Source organism: Pan paniscus, chromosome 21 (assembly GCF_029289425.2).
Source record: "Pan paniscus chromosome 21, NHGRI_mPanPan1-v2.0_pri, whole genome shotgun sequence".
NCBI classification, from domain to species: domain Eukaryota; kingdom Metazoa; phylum Chordata; class Mammalia; order Primates; family Hominidae; genus Pan; species Pan paniscus.
The window spans coordinates 39,277,341-39,297,732 of record NC_073270.2 but is presented as its reverse complement, the minus strand read 5'-3'; the positions used below and the strand labels follow the sequence as shown (position 1 = coordinate 39,297,732).

Genomic DNA, 20,392 nt, shown 5'->3' with positions numbered 1-20,392 from the left:
AAAGATATGTCCACATCCCAACATCTGGAACTGTGAATGTTACCTGATTTGGCAAAAGGGTCTTTGAAGATATCATTAAGTTAAAAATCTTGAGAGGATGAGATCATCCTAGATTGTCTGGGTGGGCTCTAAATCCAATCTGAATGGTGTCCTTAAAGAAGGGATGAGACACAGACACAGAGACATACACAGAGGGAAGCCAAAGAGAGGACAGTCACGCCAAGTGGCGACAGAGGCAGGGACTAGAGTGACACATCTATACACCGAGGAGTGCCAAGGAGTGCCAGCAACCAGCAAGCCAGGCGGGAGAAGGGGACACATTTGTCCTCTGAAACCCCGGGAAGGAATCAACCTTGCTGATACCTCAATTTTGGGCCTCTGGCTTTCTGAACTGTGAGAGAATGAATTTCTATTGTCTTAAGCCACTCAGTTTGTGGTACTTTGTTACTTCAACCCTAGGAACTAAAATGAGGAAACAAGGTCAAGAGGTGATGTGAACTGAAAGTTAGCAGTCTCTAGATAGTGGCTGAGAAAGGAAGAAACCAGGTTACAAATATAGCTTACCTCAAATGCATTTTTTTTAACTTCTCCTTATAAATGAATCAAATTATTAGGGGCGAAAAAGCTAACATGGGAACTATCTAGACTTAGGCCTCAACTGCATGACATGAAAAGAAAATCAATCAGTTATATATAAATCAATATTAATAGGCTGGGCATGGTGGCTCATGCCTGTAAACCTAGCACTTTGGGAGGCTGAGGCGGGTGGATCACCTAAGGTCAGGAGTTTGAGATCAGCCTGGCCAACATGGTGAAACCCTGTCTCTACTAAAAATATAAAAATTAGCTGGGTGTGGTGGTGGGCACCTGTAGTCCCAGTTACTCAGGAGGCTGAGGCAAGAGAATCGCTTGAACCTGAGAGGCGGAGGTTGCAGTGAGCCAAGATCATGCCACTGCACTCTAGCCTGGGTGACAGAGCGACTCTGTCTTAAAAAAAAAAAAAAATCACCATTAATAATGATGTACTAAATTATATATATACATATCAACTACATCAAGTAGGAAAAAAGAGGGAGTCAACCTCTCTGACCTCAAACATGTAAATGTCATTCATGCTATACATTGTTCAAAAAGATGAAAAGTAGAGCTGAGTCTACATGAAACAGAGGCTACTTCATCTATGGGAACAATTAATAATAGGCAGTTGTTTGATAATACTAAATGGCAACAAAATTCCAGAAAGATAAATTAGATAAACTTCATGATGCTACAATTAGGTAGGTCTGAGCTAACAGGAATCAGACTTGATACCAATGAGTAATATTCTAATATATCTAACAAGTTATTTTTCCCTATCAAAGAGAACTTGTTACATACTTAGTTAATAATACGACCAGGGTTACCATAATCACCTTTAAATTGAGCTATGTTCCTCACAGTAATTCTAAGCTTTTCACTTAAGTACCGGCCATTCATTCTCCAATAACTGCTGAATTCAAATTAAAGTGTAAAAAATGGGGAGCAAAGGCTCAAATAAGAAGGTAAAGTCCAAGTTTTCTTTCTGTGAGAGCACAGCTATAAAGACAATACATACAAGAGTGTTCACGATCCTGGCAACAAGGAACATTTTTGTGCATTGATGGGACACAATGGTATTTGGAGAAAAGTATCTCCAAATACCATTTTTATACTTCAGTTTGCAGTGGCCACACTTGGGAAAGGGATATAATAAAGTCAATCAAGAAAGCAATGCCCCCAAGTTACAAATCCCCTGACAAAAATGTGCAGTTCTCAGAACCATGTGGGCAACACTCTGCCAGCCCTTCCCATTTCTCTGGTTCAGGACATTTTCTTTGTGAAATTGATGGTCGTCCTGTCTGATTAGTGGACTAATGAGCTGTTGCGCTTGCCTTTTCTTCCTGACAGTATTTTCTCAATGCCCTTCAGAGAAAAGTTGACACATTTCCAGCTCTTCCATCTGGGGCCCAGCTTTCTGGAACGGTAGGGGAGAAGGAAAGGAAGGAACTGACAGTTGTCTCGCACTGTAATGTGTTGTGTACAGTGTGCAACAACCTAGAGGGAGCTTTTCTTCAGACCACCTGGCTCTATAGCAAGGGTGCCAAAGACTTGAGGAAGGCTTAGCAGTGAGATGAGTTTTAACAGTCAGCACTTGGCAGAATAAAAAAGTTAGAGCAGCCCAAATGCAGAACGCTGAACTCTGTGCTCTTACCAACCAAAAGCTTTGATAGTGGGCCAAACCCAGCCACTAGAGAACTGTTTACAGATTGATACTTTTCATTTCACCACCCAAAACCTACAACACTAGTGTTTCTTCATGTTTCAAGTGAATGAAGCAGAAAAAGCACAGGTATGAAGACTGAGAGATTCCATGTGAATTCTCATTCTGTTACAATGCAAGTGAATATCACCAATTCATTTCACCTTTCTAGGCCTCATTTTCAACATATGTAAAATGAGTGACAGTAAGACCTACCTGTCAGGAAACATGTAATGATTAAAGATGATGCCTAAATCACTGCAAGGTATAAAGAAGCTGCTTAATTAACAGGAATGATGATTAGAAGATAGAAATCCCGGTGTCAAATTCTGGACATACTATTAACTAGGTATGTGACCTTGACCAAGTTAATATTAACATCTGTTTTCTGTGGAAAATAGGTATACTATCAACAATTTATCCATGGAAACTCAGAGATAATGTATGGAATGATTCAAGAATTAATAGCTGCAAAATCACCAAGCACAATGTAAAGTGGCATTTTTGATGGAAGCTGGGTGGCATGAATGCCCTTCATGGAGTGAGGTCTATCCAAGTGGTTTACAAGGTGACAAATTCAGCAGTTGCTCAGATGATGGGAAAGGGTATGTTCCAAAGTAGGCATTTTAACCCTCTGCCTGGGGTCACAGGATTATAGTAAGTCCCTGTAGGAAGAAGGCTATGACATGCCTTTATGTCATCCTAGTTATGGTGACTTCCTTTTTGAATTTTTATGAAAATGATAGTTATGTGCTATATTCTAGCTGGATCCCATTAAAGAATCAACCATATATTGAACTCTCTTCAATCTTGGAGAACCTTAAATAGAGTTGAAGAAGAAATTCTTTTCCCTCAATTGTGGCTTGAGTCCATAAACACCATTGCTTAGCATATCAAACAGCCATAAAGATTTAGTCCCAGGAAGTCAAAATAACCCTTGGTTTTGTCATAAGGGTCCAACTCAATTTCAAATTCAAAGTAACTGACAATTTAGTCACCCTATGAGTTTGTGTTTTGATTATTCTGAATATATTTGTATACGTGTATTAAAAATAAATGCATGTGTGCATATATATGTATGTATATATTAAAAAATAAAACCCAGATATGACAGCATGCATTTCCAAAATGACTTATGGTTCAACACCTAAACCATGGGAAGCCAAAGAACTTGATGAGTCAAAATGGAAAAGTATGTCTGAATAATTTCTTCACTGTGTGCAATTTGCTAAGGATATCCTGAAAACAGAAAACAGATGAAAGAATAAAGTAATAAACAGTTCTCTGTGTGATAGCAGTGATATTTTTTCCTACATAGGAATTTAAAGAATCAAAGATGAAACTAAAGAGTAGAACTATTCTGTAGCTCCACAGGAAAGTAACACTGAACACCCAGCAGTCTTCCTCTTATCTGAAGTTTCAGTTTCCACGGTTTCAGTTACCTACAGTCAACCAAAGTCCAAAAATATCAAATGGAAAATTTCAGAAATAAACAATTCATAAGTTTTAAATTGAGCACCGTACTGAATAGTGTGATGAAATCTCACACCATCCCAACTGGGATGTGAATCATCCCTTTGTCCGGAGTATACACTACCCGACCATAAGTCACTTAGTAGCCATCTCGGTTACCATCAGATGAACTGTCATGGTTTTGCAGTGCTTGTGGTCAAGTAACCCTGATTATTAGTTAATAATGGCCCCAAAGTAAAAGAGGAGTGATGCTGGCAATTCGGACACACCAAAGTGAAGCTGTAAAGTACTAAGTGAAAAGGCAGAAGTTCTTGACTTCGTAAGGAAAGAAAAAATTCCTATGCTGAGGTTGCTGACATCTACTGTAAGAAGGAAAAAGACGTTTGTGCTCATTTTGCTGTTGCATCTCATAGGCTCAGTTACAGTCCAAAAGGAATGTATGTAGGGTTCAATACTTCCCATGGTTTCAGGCATCCACCGGAGGTCTTGGAACATATTCCACGTGGGTAAGGGGGAACCACTGTATTACTGACTGACATCCCAGAAATGTGCTACTTGAGAAGAATCTTCCATGATAAACTGCCCACAATCAAGGGCATTTACAAATCATTATAAATTGCTTTTGAGTTTTGTTTTTTTTTTTTAATCAGAGACTGGCAGAGAGCAGAGGTGTAAATACAAGATAAGAAAATAATGAGGTTATCCGAAGGGAAAGGCTACTCCCAAGCAATTGGAAAGAAGAAAAATTTAGGTCTCAAGGAGAAAGCATGTTGAGGCAAAAGGTGAGCCTGATGTGAAGAATGCTCCATCACTCACTAGTTGTGTGACAGTGGTTTTCTTTATCTGTCCCTGGGGATATTTCAACACAGGTTTATATGAAGGGTACCATAATGGACATAACAATGGTGGGTATACAGCAGATACTCTCACATGTTTTACTTGAATCATATTTTAAAATATATTAGAATTATGGTTGGGCATGATGGCACATGCCTGTAATCCAAACCACCTTGAGATGGGAGAATTGCTAGACACGAGGATGAGCCCAGAGTTTGAGAACAGGCTGGGCAACACAGGGAGACCTCATCTCTCCAAAAACAACAAAAAAATTAGCTGGATGTGGTGGCGCATGCCTGTGGTCCCAGCTACTCATGAGGCTGAGGTGGGAGGATCACCTGAGTCCAGGAGGTCGAGGCTGCAGTGAGCTGTGATCACACCACTGTGCTCCAGCCTGAGTGACAGGGTGAGACCCTGTCTCAAAAAAAAAAAAAATCTATTAGAATAACAGTTTACCGAGTTTGAGATGTTATCTATGCTGTGTGGGGTAGAAGATTTGGTCAAGTGTTCCTGTTTATCATGACTGAGAAAATATGCAGAATATAGATCTTTCTATATTAGATCTATCTATAAAGATCCATATAGAGATCTTTCCTATAATGACAGGAACACTGATCATTCCAAAGAAGCTGGCCAAGGAAGCCATTAAATCCATTGCTTTATAAAAAAATCAGACTCCAGGCTGAGCACGGTGGCTCATGCCTGTAATCCCAGCGCTTTGGGAAGCTGAGGCGGGCGGATCACCTGAGGCCAGGAGTTCAAGATCAGCCTGGCCAACAGGGTGAAACCCTGTCTCTACTAAAAATACAAAAATGAGTTGGGCGTGGTGGCACACACCTGTAATCCCAGCTACTCAGGAGGCTGAGGCAGGAGAACCGCTTGAACACGAGAGGCAGAGGCTGCAATAAGCCAAGACCGCACCACTGCACTCCAGTCTGGGCGACAGAGCAAGACTCTGTCTAAAAACAAACAAACAAAAAACAACAACAACAATAAAAAACCCACAAAAAAACCAAAAATCAGACTCTCAGGCTGGGCGTGGGTGGCTCCTGCCTGTAATCCCAAGACTTTGGGAGACTAAGGTGGGCGGATTAGACTAACAGAAGGGAGCGGGGAGGCTTATCATTTTAGGCCATGAAGTTCTGACATGGTTTGTTATGCAGGAATAGACAACTAATCTACACCACATACAAATTATGTTCCTTTTTTTTTGGTTCTATTATTGTGTTTTATAATATCACAATATGTCCTGGAATTCTTAATTCCACAATTTTAAAAAACAGTATGATAATACACTTTGAAGAGGTACCATAGTTCATTTAAACAATCCCTTGTCAATGAACAATTGGATTATTTCCAATAATTTGGTCCTGAATTTTGAGGATCCAGATCCCAATCTACTTGACTGTCCTGGATTTGCCAGGCCTTAGGGAAGTTCAGAGATGAAGGTAGCGAGGGACCTCACTTATGGGAAAGACAGACATACAGTACTGGGAAAATAAAGAAATAGAAACATTACCATGTACGACGGCCAGGCAAGTCTTAACACAATGTTAAGGTGTTTGCTGGAAAGGCTACATGGGCTCTCCAGGTAGCACATGGGATATAGTTTGAATAGTGCCCCAAGAGGTGGTATCACAGCTGAAGGAAAAATCAGGGAAAAGATTTCCTGGACCATAGCCTCTCTTCAATCACTGCCAAGGATAGGTAAATGTTCTGAATGTGTAATTGTCCTATGGTAAGAATTTCCAGGCCGGGTGCAGTGGCTCATACCTGTAATCCCAGCACGTTGGGAGGCCAACGCAGGCAGATCACCTGAGGTCAGGAGTTCAAGATGAGCCTGGCCAACATGGTGAAACCCCATCTCTACTAAACAAAAATTAGCTGGGCATGGTGGCAGGCGTCTGTAATCCCAGCTGCTCAGGAGGCTGAGGCAGAAGAACTGCTTGAACCCAGGAGGTGGAGGTTGCAGTTAGTTGAGATGGTGCCACTGCACTCCAGCCTGGACAACAGCAAGACTCCATCACAAAAAAAAAAAAAAAAAAAGACTTTCCAAAAGTGATAATTCTAACTTGCTAAAGATGGAGGAAGAAACATCAAAATTACTGTTACATTTATAGCCTTATAAAGGTGGCTAAACTGATTATGGACATAGTACATGCTTAAGGATGAGCATTTACCATCTTTGTAACTCTGCCACAAATCTGACAACACATCCAACTTCCTAATAACACGCAGGCTTCATATGCCGAGATGGCCAGGAACAACTGTTTATAATGACAAACAATTTATCATTCAACAAAAATGGAGACATAAGGACTCAAAGAAATTACCAGAGGCTGGGCACAGTGGCTCACGCCTGTAATCCCAGCACTTTGGGAGGTTGAGGTGGGTGGATCACCTGAGGTCAGGAGTTCAAGACCAGCCTGGCCAACATGGTGAAACCCCGTTTCTACTAAAAATACAAAAAATTAGCCAGGCATGGTGGTGGGCACCTGTAAACCCAGCTACTCAGGAGGCTATGGCTGGCAGAAGAATCACTTGAACCTGGGAGGTGGAGGTTGCGGTGAGCCAAAATCATGCCATTCATTGCACTACAGCCTGGGCAACACAGTAAGGCTCCGTCTCAAAAAAAAAAAAAAAAAGGGAAATTACCAGAAAGTATTTTATAAGGACCTTTGAAGATAGAAGATGGAGCACAATTAAAACAAAATTAATACTTTAACATGTACTAACACTGATAGAAAAAATAAATTTTTTACATTCCATGTTTATACATATACTGGAAAATTAATTTATCATTATTATAGCTCAGGAATCAGGAAACTTTTCCTGCCAAAGGCAAGACAGTAAATATTTTTTTGCTCTATTGTAGCACACTATAGACAATATACAAATAAATGGGCTTGGCTGTGTTGTAATCAATCTTTATTCACAAAAATGGACAGTGGGCCACAGGTTTTTTTTTTCTTTTGAGACAGAGTCTCACTGTCGCCCAGGCTGTATTGCAGTGGCGCCATCTCTGTTCACTGCAACCTCCGCCTCCTGGGTTCAAGCAATTCTCCTGCCTCAGCTTCCCAAGTAGCTGGGACTACAGGCACATGCCACTGAGCCCAGCTAATTTTTTTGTATTTTAGTAGAGATGGAGTTTCACCCTGCTGCCCAGGCTGGTCTCGAACTCCTGAGCTCAGGCAATCCACCTGCCTCGGCCTCCCAACGTGCTGGGATTACAGGCGTAAGCCACCATGCCTGGCCGACAGTGGGCCACAGTTTACTGACTTCTGCTATAACTGATTAAAAAGCTGGAAAACCAGCCTGGGCAATGAAGTGAGACTGCTGTGGGAAGTCAGGGACCCCAAATGGAGGGACCGGCTGAAGCCATGGCAGAAGAAGGTGGATTGTGAAGATTTCATGGACATTTATTAGTTCCCCAAATTAATACTTTTATTTCTTATGCCTGTCTTTACTGCAATCTCTAAACATAAATTGTAAAGATTTTATGGACACTTATCACTTCCCCAATCAATACTCTTGTGATTTCCTATGCCTGTCTTTACTTTAATTTCTTAATCCTGTCAGCTGAGGAGGATGTATATCGCCTCAGGACTCTGTAATAATTGCATTAACTGCACAAATTGTACAGCAGGTGTGTTTGAGCAATACGAAATGTGGGCACCTTGAAAAAAGAACAGGATAACAGCAATTGTTCAGGGAATAAGAGAGATAACCTTAAACTCTGACCGCTGATGAGCCGGGCAGAACAGAGCCATATTTCTCTCCTTTCAAAGGCAAATGGGAGAAATATCACTGAATTCTTTTTCTCAGCATGGAACATCCCTGGGAAAGAGAATACGCGCCTGGATGTATAGGCTTATAAACGGCCCCCCTAGGTGCGCCTGTCTCTTATGGTCGAGACTGCAGGAGTGAAACAGACCCCAGTCTCCCATAGTGCTCCCAGGCTTATTAGGAAGAGGAAATTCCCGCCTAATAAATTTTGGTCAGACTGGTTTATCTCAAAACCCTGTCTTCTGATAAGATGTTATCAATGACAATGGTGCTAACTTCATTAGCAATTTTAATTTTGCCCGGTCCTGTGGTCCTGTGATCTTGCCCTGCCTCCACTTGCCTTGTGATATTCTATTACCTTGTAAAGTACTTGATGTCTGTGACCCACACGTATTCGCACACTCCCTCCCCTTTTGAAACTCCCTAATAAAAACTTGCTGGTTTTTGCGGCTTGTGGGGCATCATGGAACCTACCGACATATGATGTCTCCCCTGGACGCCCAGCTTTAAAATTTCTCTCTTTTGTACTCTGTCCCTTTATTTCTCAAGCTGGTCGACGCTAAAGGAAAATAGAAAAGAACCTACGTGAATATTGGGGCAGATTCCCCGATATGAGACCCTGTCTTTTAAAAAAATAAAAGAATTAGCTGGGCACAGTGGCATGCACCTGTGGTCCCAGCTACTTGGGAGGCCATGTACCTACCGAAGAACTACAAAAGGAGGTTGCAGTGAGCTGAGATCGTGCCATTGCACTCCACTAACCGGGGGTGGGGTAGGGAGTGGTTTCAGGATGAAACTGTTCCACCTCAGATCATCAGGCATTAGATTCTCATAAGGAGTGCACAACCTAGATCCCTCACATGTCCAGTTAACAACAGGGATTGCCCTCCTAATAAGAATCTAATGCCATGGCTGATCTGGCAGGAGGCAGAGGTCAGGCGGTAATGCACTGGCTCACCACTTGCTGTGCCACACGGTTCCTAACAGGTCACAGATCCATACCGGTATGCAGCCTGAGGATTGGAGACCCCTGTCTTAACATAACCCCCAGGTAGTGGAATGCAGCTAAATAAGGAATTTGAGTAACTTTTCCTAAATTGAATCTTAGAATTTTCTCATCTATTTATTCAAAATTATTCGAGTAACTACTAAGTCTTCTACTACTGAGGTGACAGCAGTAAATAAATAAAAAATAAATACAAAATAGAGGTCAAAAGGCCGGGTACAGTGGCTCATATCTCTAATCCCAGCACTTTGTGAGGCTGAGGGTGGGAGGATGGCTTGAGTCCAGAGTTTGAGACCAGCCTGGACAAGATGGCAAGACCCCGGCTCCACAAAATTAAAACCAAAAAAAAATTAGCCAGGTGTGAGAGTGCTTGCCTATAATTCCGCTGCTTTGGAGGCTCAGACAGGAGGATTCCTTCAGCCCTGGAGTTTCAGGCTGCAGTGAGCTGTGATTGTGCCACTGTACTCTAGCCTGGTTGACAGATGAGACTGAAAAAAAGAAAGAAAAAAAAAAAAAAACAGAGGTCAAGAAACAATTTTGAGGTTTTTAGCCTAAGCAACTGGAAGGATGAAGTTACCATTTACTAAGAAGGAGGAACTGGTAAAGGAAAATGGGGGAAGAGCAACTGAATATCAGGATTACCTTTAAAATGCTCAGTAGATATTCTAATAGAAATGCTGGATAAGCAGCTGGATATAAAAGTGTGGAGCTGAGGCCTGGGGTGGGAAAGTCTGAAGTTGTGATGAAATATTTTCAATTAATGGCATATAGATTCTACGGAAAGCCTGAGAACAGGTATCTTACTAGAAGTGGGTACAGATCTCCAGGTATTTCCACTCTTAGAGATCATGAAAGACAAGAAACTAAAAAAAGAGACTGAAAAAGAAAAGCCAAGGAAATAAGGGGAAAAACCAGAAGCCAAGTAAAGAGTATAATCTACCGGGCTGTAAGCACTGTGAATTTCAAGAATAAATATACAAAGAGCATAGGAATACATGCTAGCTGTTTAGGTTATTATAATGATTAGAACAGTGATTAATAAAATGCCTTTTTAAACCTACTTATTTGAAAACCTGCTTTCATCAAAGTATCATTAAGAATACAGGTACAATGAAGGTGAGAACAAGTATATTATGTGTAACAAAGAATATATTAACATTTAAGAGACTGCACACAGATCTCGCCCCAGAACTTAACTGAGACAGATACAGTGGCTACAGCACCTTAAGCCAGGAAAGAGTTAATATAAAATTTTCATTACTCCCTCAATTTAAGACCATCTCTTAGCTGAAACAGAATATACAGTAAATATAAAAAGCTGTATGCAGCAAAAGATGAGATGAAAAGGTCAGTTTGGCAAAACAGCCAAATTCCAGACCAGCTAGAGATTTATATTCTTGAATAGTCAAAGGTAGGCTATTGTGGAAGAAAGAAAACTGGGCATGAAACTGTGACTGTGAATCCTGATTTTTCTGCCAATTTATCAGCTACTGTGGAACCCTGGACAAGTCATGCCAGAGCCTTGGTTTCTTCATTTGTAAAACAGAGGAAGGGAGGTGTTAAAAGGCAAATAAAGTAACAGATTAAAAAGTGCTGTAGGCCAGGCATGGTGGTTCACGTCTGTAATCCCAGCACTTTGGGAGGCTGAGGCAGGTGGATCGAGTAAGCTCAGAAGTACAAGACCAGCCTGGCCAACATGGCAAAACCTGATCTCTACAAAACATACAAAAATTTAGCTGGGAGTGGTGGCATACACCTATAGTCTCAGCTCCTTGGGAGGATTGCCTGAGCCTGGGAGGCAGAGGTTGTAGTGAGCCGAGATTGTGCCACTGCACTTCAGCCTGGGTGACAGAGCAAGGCCCGCTCTCAAAAAAAATAAATTAAAAAAAAATGAAAATTGAAAAACAAGTACTGTATAAGATTTTTAAGCTAGGCGCAGTGGCTCATGCCTGTAATCCCAGCACTTTGGGAGGCCGAGGTGGGCGGATCACAAGGTCAAGAGATCGAGACCATCCTGGCCAACGTGGTGAAACCCCGTCTCTACTAAAAATAGAAAAATCAGCTGGGCGTGGTGGTGTGCGCCTGTAGTCCCAGCTACTCAGGAGGCTGAGACTGGAGAATCACATGAACCCAGGAGGCAGAGGTCGCACTGAGCCGGGATTGGGCCACTGCACTCCAGCCTGGGTGACAAAGTGAGACTCCGACTCAAAAAAAAAAATTTATCAAGTGTAAGATATTATTAGACAGCTATCCACCAGAAATGCATTAAGAATCATTACAGCACTACGTGCTGAGGGTCTCTTCCAATGCTAATTATTTCAACATTTAAAGATATATTGTAATTGCCAAGTCTGTTGATAACTTTAATGCAAGTTAAAAACAGTAGCAACACAGCTGACCTGAAAATGTAAATAGGGAAAAAATGAAATATGGATTGTTGCTTCCCAGCTCCAGCAAATATTTATTTAGAATAATATAGTTATCTACTCCAACTGCACACCATCTGTTTCAGGTCTCCACCAACTTAGTATTTCTCACATGAACAGAAAAGACTTAAATTAAATTTGATAAGCATCTTGCCTTTGTATGGAAGCCACCCCTACCACAATCAAAATCGACTGAATCCCAACCACTTAAAGGTGTGTCACATTACTGCCTGGGCCACACATATGCAGCCAAAGTCAGAGAACTCAAAGAATCTGAGACTGATGGAGCATCAGCTAACTTTAGTCTTCTTGGCCAAAAATAAACCTCACTTTTTTTTCTGGAGACAGGGAAAAACGCTATCAATTTCTCACACAGCTAGTTAATGGCTTTCCTACGATTCAAAAACCCAGGTCTCTTGGGTTCCAGCATTTGATACATCTGTGCTAAATGTCTGCGGAACACAGAACCTTCTAGAGGAAATCTAGCAGTAGGCCGGGCTCGGTGGCTCACACCTGTAATCCCAGCACTTTGGGAGGCCGAGGCAGGAGGATCACGAGGTCAAGAGATCGAGACCATTCCGGCTAACACAGTGAAACCCTGTCTCTACTAAAAACATAAAAATTAGACAGGTGTGGTGGCAGACGCCTGTAGTCCCAGCTACTCGGGAGGCTGAGGCAGGAGAATTGCTCCAACCCAGGAGGCAGAGGTTGCAGTGAGCCGAGGTCGTGCCACTGCACTCCAGCCTGGGCAACAGAGTGAGACTCCGTCTCAAAAAAAAAAAGAAAAGAAAGAAATATAGCAGTAAATTCTGACAGTCCAGCTCTTAAATATGTCACAGTATGTCATGTCTCCCATCTCTATTGCTAGAATTTAGCCACTGTCATCTCTCACCTGGACTGCTTCATCTGCCTCCTAACTATTCTTTCTGCTTCTGCTTTTAACCCCTTCAGTCCATTCATCACGTAGTATCCAAAGTGCTGAGTTAAAACCTAAAACAGATCTTCCCACAGACCTGAACTCTTCTAATGGCTTCCTATTGCTCTTACAATAAAACATAAACTTACCTTGGCTTGAATGCCATGATCTACTCAGCAGTTCTCAAAATATGGTCCTGGGACCATTGGGGGCCCTGGAGACCCTTTAGGATATGTGTGGACAGAAGGGGAAAGGTCAAAACAATTTTCATAATCGTAGCAAGAAGAGGTCATTTATCCTTTTTACTCTCTTTCATGAGTGAATGGTAGCTTTTTACAGAGATTACATGATTAATGCAGAAGCAGATATAAAAATCTAGCTATCTTGTATTAAAAACCAGTCAGAAGGTTGGGTGCGTTGGCTCATGCCTGTAATACCAGCACTTTGGGAGGCGGAGGCAGGCAGATCACCTGATGTCAGGAGTTCGAGACCAGCCTGGCCAACATGGCAAAACCCCGTCTCTAGTGAAAATACAAAAATTAGCCAGGCGTGGTGGCAGGTGCCTGTAATCCCAGCTACTCGGGAGGCTGACACTGGAGAATCACTTGAACCCAGGAGGCGAAGGTTGCAGTGAGCTGAGACCATGTCACTGCACAGCCTGGGAAACACAGTGAGACTCTGTCTCAAAAAAAAAAAAAAAATCCAGTCAAGAGATTTGCAAATCAGTTTATTATGTAACAGGTTTTTTTTGTTTTTTGTTTTTGAGATGGAATCTCACTCTGTCGCCCAGGTTGGGGTGCAGTGGCACAATCTCGGCTCACTGCAACCTTTGCCTCCTGGGTTCAAGCAATTCTCCTGCCTCAGCCTCCTGAGTAGCTGGGATTACAGGCACATGCCACCAAGCTCAGCTAATTTTTGCATTCTTAGTAGTGATGGGGTTTCACCTTGTTGGCCAGGCTGGTCTCCAACTCCTGGCCTCAAGTGATCTGCCTGCCTTGGCCTCCCACAACTATTAGGATTACAGGCATGAGCCAGGGTGCCTGGCCATAATTTTTCAATGTGAAAGAAAAACAGCTCTGTGTGTATGGGGGAGGATGGATCTAGATAAATATAGCTTCTTTACAATGGAAAAGCCTAGGTAGAGAGTTAATATAAACTAAATAATGTCTCCATTAGTCTACAATTTTAAGATGTAGATATTCAGCTTCTTTATAGAGGTTAATGGAGTCATGATATATAAGACATTATTCTGTCTTCCTTATATGCATGACAACTCATTAATAGTTCATGTATTTTTGAGGGGTTTTTTTAAGTGGCAGTGACCCATTCATATAACTCCATCTTCATACTTACTTAGTGTCTCCCTAGTGTCAAGTAATGTTGCATGAATTTTGTATTTTTTTTCTCGAAGACACTAGGTCTGGCTTTGTTACCAAGGCTGACCTCAAACTCTTGGGCTCAAGTGATCCTCAGCCTCCCAAGTAACTGGGACTAGAGGGATGTGCCACAATGCCTGGCGATGTTGCATGAATTTTTAGGACTAACTGAATAGTCTGTGGCCTAGAATTAGAGTAAATGTAACCTTTTTACAACTGTGCTTTTATAATATCATGCATTAACAGAACTACATAGCATAATTTTATATATATAATGTTTACATAATTATATATATAATTTTTACATACTTATATATATAATTTTTACATAATTATATATATATATATATATTTTTTTTTTTTGAGACAGAGTTTTGTTCTTGTCATCTTGGCTCACTGCAACCTCCGCCTCCCAGGTTCCAGCAATTGTCCTGCCTCAGCCTCCACAGTAGCTGTGATTACAGACGCGTGCCATGATGCCTGGCTAATTTTTGTATTTTCAGTAGAGACGGGGTTTCACCATGTTGGTCAGGCTGGTTTCAAACTCCTGACATCACGTGATCCGCCCACCTCAGCCTCCCAAAGTGCTGAGATAACAGGCATGAGCCACTGGGCCCGGCCTATGTTGTTTTTTTCATGTTCATCAACTAACACTTGTTATCAATCCACTACTCTTGTTTGCTGTGCCCTAGGCATGGTGACAGACAATGAAAACAGAAGCAACATGTTGGACCAAGTGTGTTGGGGAAGATTTAAATATATCTAGAGATTCTGGAGCGTTTTTGGAAATGGAGACAGCATGAACACAGAATGACCATGACTTACAGGAGGCCCCCCTCTCCCACCCCGCCACAATTGGGATGTAGAATTGTTCATGAGAATGGACTTGGGAGAGTATCAGATTTTAGCAACCTGAAGACTACGAAGACCAGTCTGAGGAGCAAAAGAGAGCAGAGAATGTCTCTGTCTCAAAGAAAACTATTAAACTTTAATGTGCTATTAACTTTTGCATTTTAATTATATTCTATTAAGTAAAAATAAGTTTGTCCAATGAAATGGTATATGTGCCCAGTCCCGTCTTTCAAGTAGTAAGGTAACCACAAAGCCAATTGTGAGTTCAAAACATTCTTTTTAATTACATTGCCATCCTCAGTTAACTTGGATGTGATAAATATTTTTCTTTTCTTTTTGTACATATTTATTCATCATTTTTTTCTTTTTTTTTTTTTTTGAGATTTACTCTGTTGCTCAGGCTGGAGTGCAGTAGTGGGATCTCGGCTCACTTCAACCTCGGTCTCCCGGGTTCAAGCAATTCTCGTGTCTCAGCCTCCCCAGTAGCTGGGACTACAGCAGGGACTACTACTTTTTTCTATTTTAAGTAGAAATGGGTTTTCACCATGTTGGCCAGGCTGGTCTCGAACTCCTGGCCTCAAGTGATCCACCTGTCTTGGGCTCCCAAAGCACTGGAATTATAGGTGTGAGCCACCGTGCCCAGCTATTCATCAGTACTTTTTTTTTTTTTTTTTTTGAGAGGGAGTTTCACTCTTGTTGCCCAGGCTGGAGTGCAATGGTGTGATCTCGGCTCACTGCAACTTCTGCCTCCCGGGTTCAAGTGATTCTCCTGCCTCAGCCTCCCAAGTAGCTGGAATTAACAGATGCCTGCCACCACACCCGGCAAATTTTTATTTTCTTTTTAGTAGAGATGGGGTTTCACCATGTTGGCCAGGCTGGTCTCAAACTTCTGGTCTCAAGTGATCTGCCTGCCTCGGCCTCCCAAAGTGCTCAGATTACAAGCGAGAGCCACTGCACCTGCCCTCATCAATCTTTAAAAGAGCCTGGGTTCCACCTGGCTCCATGTACCTTAATATTTGAAAAACCGAGTTTTTAATATTCCCCCAGCGCAAAGAAAGGCCCAGTCAGCCCATCAGCTTTTGTTTTGAGATGGAGAACCACAAAAATCAAAATTGCATGCTCAGGAGTAGCACGAAGCAAAGATCTAGCTTTCTTCCATTATGGGAAGCCACAGGACAATATCCATGACTGGCTGACACCTAGGTTCTGTGAAGGAACTTCTAGCACCCAGGGCTTCACCTTGCTGCAGAGATGGAATATGCCACTGCCAGATAAATGAGAAGATCTTGGCACTCACCATCAGTTGGTAAGAGTTCTTCTGGGGTCCTACCACTCTCAAATATTTGAAGAAAACAATCTTATTGTGCCCAATCAAAGAAGTATATTCCTGGGGCATGCGCATAGCCTTTGGGGGGGGCCAAGAAAAAAACAAAGCTAGATGTGTTTAACTCAATCTGGTTTCTAAGAGTTTCCGCTAATTAAGCCCTCTGTTTGGGCCAACAGGTACTTAAAAAAAATTACCTTAGGGTTTGATGGTTTCTTTTAACTATTTTCTGGAAGCTGTTTGTGCACAGGAAAAAAGGATTGCAGATTTTTTTTTATTTTTTTTTGGTAAAAAAAGATGAGACAGCATCGTCCAAGCTGGAAGAGCAGTCACATAACCTAGGCTCACTGCAGCCTGAACCTCCTGGGTTCAAGAGATCCTCCCACCTCAGCCTCCCAAGTAGCTGGAACTATAGGTGCATGCCAACATGTCCAGCTAATTTTTCTATTTTTTTTTTTTAGAGATAGGGTCTCACTAGCTGGTCTCAAACTCCTGGCCTCAAGTGATCCTGCCACCTTGGCCTCACAAAGCACTGAGATTACAGGCGTGAGCCACCATGCCAGACCCCAAGGTTCAAACAGTACTAAGGAAAGGAATGTAAACAAGCTCATTAATAATTTTATAATGATTATATATTGAAATTTCTTAGTATATTAAACATATTATCAAATGGAATGTCACCTGTTTCTTTTTTAAAAAATAAGGTTAAAAGAATATTTAAAATTACATATGTGGCCTCTATTTGTTGCTTACATTATATTTCAATTGAACAGCTCTGGTGTGGGTATGAGGCAGTGGCTGGATTCAGACAGATCAGGATTGAAATTGAGGCTCTGTTAGCTCTCTGATAGTGGGGATATTTCCTCCTCAAAGTCTGTTTCCTTGTTTACAGCAATCATTCAATATTGCCCAGCTGCCAGAGTTGCTGTTTACAATCAAATGAAATAAAAAGAGAACAACCTATAGTACAGACCCATGACAAAGAAACGAATTCATCTTTACTCGTTTCCAGAGAAATCTGGACAACTATGACCTCACACTGTTCAGGCTGAGAAATTAAGAATTGAGTTTGGGTTTATTCTTATTTTTTTGAAAGTAAACAAAATAAAGGTAACTCTCTTAACTGATCATTTTGGGGGCCTAAATCATTGAGGACTATTAAGATGCATATACAAATGGAGTGCTTTATTACAATGCATTGGGGGTATGGCACTACCAAACATCTCCACAACAGATAAAGACAAAGGGAGATGTCCCCTCAGCAACTGGCTGCTCTCTGTGCCTGGCTGGACTTCTAGTGTTTGATTTTCAACCCTGAAGCTCCATGCCAGAGGCATTCATTTGTGCATCTCCCACAGCTCCAACTGTCCTCTGCTGTTCTTCACCACTTTTATGTTGCAGCTCTAGTTTAAGCCACATGTTTTGCATGTATAACCTTGAAGTTTCTACTTACCACAAACTTGCTTTTTACTTGTTTTTATTAGAAATAGGTCTTCGGCTTAATCATGCATTTTTTTTAGGGGAAGGGATGTATTTATGGAAATGGGTTTTTTTTCCTCCTTTCAGCTTCTTGTTTTTATTTTTATTTTTTTTTTGAGGGGAAGTCTCACTCTGTCCTCCAGGCTGGAGTGCAGTGGCGCGATCTTGGCTCACTGCAACCTCTGCCTCCTGGATTCAAGTGATTCTCCTGCCTCAGAGAGTAACTGGCATTACAGGCACTTGCCACCATGCCTGGCTAATTTTTGCATTTTTACTAGAGACGGGTTTCATCATGTTGGTCAAGCTGGTCTCGAACTCTTGACCTCAAGTGATACACCTGGCTCAGCCTCCCAAAGTGCTGGGATTACAGGCGTGAGCCACCACGCCCAGCCCTTTTCAGCTTCTTAATGTTGAACTATCCTTGCCATTGTGTGATCAACCTTACTTGGTTAGGGTGTACTGCTCTTAATTATAGTGTTGTTCTTTAAAGTAATCTAAGGAATAAAGGAAAATATAATGTAGCATGAATCTTTCAAACAGGCCAAAAATAAAGGTAAAAGAAAGAAATACATATCACGAGCTGAATGGCCATGGTACTTTTGTGGTTAACATATATATTATATTAATATATGTTACATTAACATATATATTTGTTCATTATTCATTTGTTGATCTATATATATTTTTATATATATATTTCTTCATTTGCACCTAAGTTTCTATTCTATTTATAAAAAATAGTTTAAAATGTTCACTTTTTCTTCTGCAAGTTCATCATTTTAATTAACACTTCAACAAAGTTAAAACAAAGACTAACAATACTTTAAAATAGCTACATACCATACACACAAAAAAATAATAAAGGGGTCAAGAGGAAACTTTTGTGTTGATGGCTTCACAGGGGTGTACTTATTCCCAAATGCATGGAGGTGTATATGTTAAATATGTACAGCTTTTTAACATGTCAATCATACCTCAGTAATGTTGTTTAAGAAAAATCAACAAAAAGTAATAGTTCTCTCAGTCTATAGTTCTACATTAAGTTGGAGGTTTTGATCTTCCCTTTCAATGGAAGGATTCAATGATTCATTCTAAATTCTTGACTTTATCACTATCAAAATTTTCTAATGCAATTTCAACTACTTGAATGAAACAAATGGTCCAGATGTGAACATCTGACTCTCATTTTCCTTGGGACAGAAATCATGAGTTGAGATTAATGGCTTTAAATGCCAAAACAGCCCAGACATAACAAGTTAAAAGGAAATACATGTGAAATAATTCAATTGTTGTCTTGGAAGCATACAACCTCTTTTCCACATAGGTCCAGTTAAGAAAATATAATTAAAACTGGGTATGGGGCTGGACGCAGTGGCTCATGCCTGTAATCCCAGCACTTTGGGAGGCTGAGGCAGGCGGATCATGAGGTCAGGAGATTGAGACCATCCTGGCCAACATGGTGAAACCCTGTCTCTACTAAAAGTACAAAAATTGGCCAGACGCGGTGGCTCACGCCTGTAATCCCAGCCCTTTGGGAGGCCGAGGGGGGCGGATCACGAGGTCAGAAGATCAAGACCATCCTGGCTAACACAGTGAAAGCCTGTCTCTACCAAAAACACGAAAAATTAGCCGGGCGTTGTGGCAGGCGCCTGTAGTCCCAGCTACTCGGGAGGCTGAGGCAGGAGAATCACTTGAACCCAGGAGGCAGAGGTTGCAGTGAGCCGAGATCGTGCCACTGCACTCCAGCCTGGCGACAGAGCAAGACTCCATCTCAAAACAAAACAAAACAAAACAAAACAAAACAAAAAAAGAAAAAACAAACCTGGGTGCCGTGGCTCACACCTGTAATCCCAGCACTTTGCGAGGCCAAGGCAGGAGGATTGCCTGAGGTCAGGAGTTTGAGAACAGCCTGGACAACATAGGGAGACCTCATCTCTAAAAAAGATGCCATCGAATTCGCCAGGCATGGTGGGGGGTGCCTGTAGTCCCAGCTACTCGGGAAATTTAGGTTGCAGAATCACTGGAGCCTGGGTGGTTGTGGCTGCAGTGAGCCGTGATCACACTATTGCACTCCAGCCTGGGTGACAGAGTAAGACCCTAACTCAAAAATAAAATTAAATAAGATAAAATAAAATAAATAGTGAAGTTCAGAGTTAGGTAGAGACAATTCTATGAAACTCTCCAATATATTTTGAGAAAGCTATCACTCAAGTTCATAGCTTCCAAACTATGACAATTCTGAATTTCTGTGCTTTAATTATGAACCTTCAAGGAAAAGAGAAATTAAGGGTCAAAATACATACCTCTGTGGAATTACAGGACTTTTCCCTAATTCAGAGCCTTCTATCTATACTTTCCAAACACGTCACCTTGGCCCTTTATGCTTTAACCAAGAAGTATTTTTGATTATATAGAATCTCTTGACTTTGAAGCAATCTTAAAATTTTTATCTATTTTGAACTCACAGCCAATGCAAAAATCTGCTATAGAATATAAATGGCTCACATATATCCAGGTTCTGCTTAAAACCTCAGAGAAAGATAGAATGAGATCAAGAGCATTGTTTTGGCAATAATATCAACAGGAACCTCAGTTTTCCTATGTCTATAACCGAGATAACAATGATAATAGGCTGGGCG

General features: G+C 41.4%; 1 protein-coding gene across 11 annotated transcripts in view; it reads right to left on the bottom strand.

Annotated features, from left to right (window-relative positions):
- Positions 1–20,392, bottom strand: part of CBFA2T2 (CBFA2/RUNX1 partner transcriptional co-repressor 2) — a 156,580-nt gene that overhangs the window by 43,232 nt on the left and 92,956 nt on the right. For 2 of the 11 annotated variants that reach the window (XM_034947478.3, XM_055104794.2), the window contains exon 1: positions 8,849–8,933. The exons of the other annotated variants lie outside the window; for them this stretch is intronic. The gene's annotated coding sequence lies outside the window, so the exon portion shown is untranslated. Of the gene's footprint in view, positions 1–8,848; positions 8,934–20,392 lie in introns of those variants that run through there. 11 annotated transcript variants of the gene reach the window in all.